Genomic DNA, 2619 nt, shown 5'->3' with positions numbered 1-2619 from the left:
CATATCCCTGATCAAATCCAAACGGCCCGGTTCGTTTACCAAGAGGCGGGTTCTTTAAGTTCAGGGATATTTGGGTGACCCCTGTCCTTTCAAATTCATCATGCTACACGTACATGTCTCCCTATAATTGGTGCATCCATATTACACGCACCTGACAGATTGGGAGAGAACCTCTTGGTTATCGTGATGGCAACCAAACGTCAGCGTAAATCTTGAGGCGTCCCATCTGTTCGAGTGATGTCGATATGGTAATCGAGTGGATCCTTTAATATTCCTAAATCACTTGGGACCGTAGGATGGGATAAATTTTGACATATCCTTCCTTTGGACCATTGGATCAGGATGGTGCGAATCGCGACATGGGGAATCCGCAATCCGATACTCGAGTGGCTAATTAAAGTCCTTGTGTAATCTGGGACCATCAGATGTAGGAAGTCATCCTGAACCATTGGATCGAGAAACATGTTTTTGGTTCTATAAATACCCCCAGATTTCCATTTGCAAGTTTACGCATTCTGAACAACCGAAGTTAAAAAGAGAGCTTTTTATGTCCGAGTTCACCGACGAACTTCTCCGACGACTACTCTGTTTCCGTCACCGCCTCTTTCTGACACGCCCTATTTCTGTGCCTTACCTGACAGTGTAGTCCCAGTTCGACCATTAAACGAACTCTTGAGTCGCCTCTGCCTATTTAAGGTCATGATCTTGCCGTCCCTATCACCGAAAACGTTATACCCTCCACAACCAGCACTTTACAGTAAGTTCCCTGAACCTTTATTTTTGTTTTCTCGTGCTTGTTGTTTTATGGTGTTATATTTGTTGCTATAGGGTTGTTAGAGCCGGGGCCACCGTTTAGGGTGGTTCTGGGCATATTAGGTTTGTAGAACAAGCTGTCTAGGTCGACCCGGACCTTCTCAGGTCTAGGTCATCCCGGAACAAGCAGTAATAGACTGACTTGGAAAACTGTGAAAAAACTTCCTCTTAGTTCTCGATCAAGATTCTGGGGATCTTCAATGATCCCGGATCTGGTCCGGAGGGGACTCCTCCAAGTAGTTCTTAGGAGAGCCCATGTACCTTAACCAACCTTTTTGGGTTTTGGTGCTAACTGCTTGGTTGTTTGCTTTCTTTTTTTTTTTTGGTTCCCAGATCATCGACCATGAGTCTAAGCATTACTCTTCACGCAGAAGAATATGTTCAATTGGCTCCCTTCGTCGTGGAAGGACGCAAACCTCCCAGTGGTAACACATGCGAGATGGACAAGGAGAAGAATGAATTCTGGAACTACCAGATGCTGGACTTTTTGGAGAAGCATTTGGGAGTGGAATCGACTCCCTGGCTCTTTTAAAACCGCCTGGCCAGGAAGGAGGAAAAGGCCTACACCATCGTGGGCGAATTCGGGGCCTGGAGCATAAGCCATATTAGTGCGGGGGCTACTCTCCCGCTCCATGAATACTTTGCGCGGTTTCTGAAATTTGTGGGGATCGCGCCTTTCTAGCTCTTACCCCAAGCTTACAAACTTCTTGTGGGATGGCACATTTTCTGCGTGGCGAAGGACATCCCGGAACCTACCCCAGCAAAGGTGATGTACTTCTACAAGCTGGAGTCGCAGCTCAACGCCAAGGATAAGACTAAGACCCGGGATGGCTTCTATAGACTGAAGCCTTGCGACAATTATCCTACCCCTACCAGCTCCTAGAACCACCCCCCGGATGTCAAACACTACTGGTTTATGGCATCCAGGTTCCTTTTGGATCGGCACCCCCGTTGGTGCTGGACTTCCAGCGCGTGGGTAAGTAGTCTTCCCTCTTAATCCTTTTTGTTATTTTTGTTGTCCGCTTTTGACATACATTCCTGGATAACAGGACCATATGCCCAGACTCCTCTCACCCAGTCGATCTTGGACCGGAAAAAATGCTAATGCCACTTTGAGCGTGGAGGATCTAAACGTGGGAGACTACGTAAACACCACAAATCTGCGAACGATCGGGATGTTGGCGGCCAACCAGACGATTGTGGCCCCTAGCCTCTGGGGGTTGCAATGTGAGAGGGACCCCGTCTTGAGGGAGGAGCTAGCCCTCATCCATATCGAGGTCATGGAGGCCGCAGCCCAGGCAAACGCGGGGAGGAAGAAAAGGGAGCAGGCTCGACAGATGGAGAGATTCGTCTCTGAGGAGTTGGATGCCCTTTTTGACGAGGCCCAGCCAAACACGGGGGCTTTCAGGGCTAGCACATCGGGGCAAGGTAATTTGCCTTTGCTTATGACTTATACTCCCCATTTTGGGTACTTAGTTAGGGATAGGCAAGTTTACTGAGGCCATTTGTTTGGGGCCATCAGAGAAATGGGACATTCACCCCCCCCCCCCCCATTATCTTAAACCGGAAGACTCTCGTGTACTCGTCCGAGCTCCTTCAATATTGTAATGCCCCAAATTTTCCTAATAAGGTTTAGGACCTTGATTAGGAGGCTGAGAGGGCCATAATTGATTTATTATGTTATTAAATGATTATATGCATGTTTAGGAGTATTAAATATGTGTGTGAACCCATTTCTGAGTAATTGGGTGATTTTCATATTTTGGTCATTTCGGGCATATTTGGCATATATGTGATATGTGTGTG

This window comes from Humulus lupulus, chromosome 2 (genome assembly GCF_963169125.1).
Source record: "Humulus lupulus chromosome 2, drHumLupu1.1, whole genome shotgun sequence".
Classification (NCBI taxonomy): domain Eukaryota; kingdom Viridiplantae; phylum Streptophyta; class Magnoliopsida; order Rosales; family Cannabaceae; genus Humulus; species Humulus lupulus.
Note: the sequence above shows the minus strand (reverse complement) of the source record.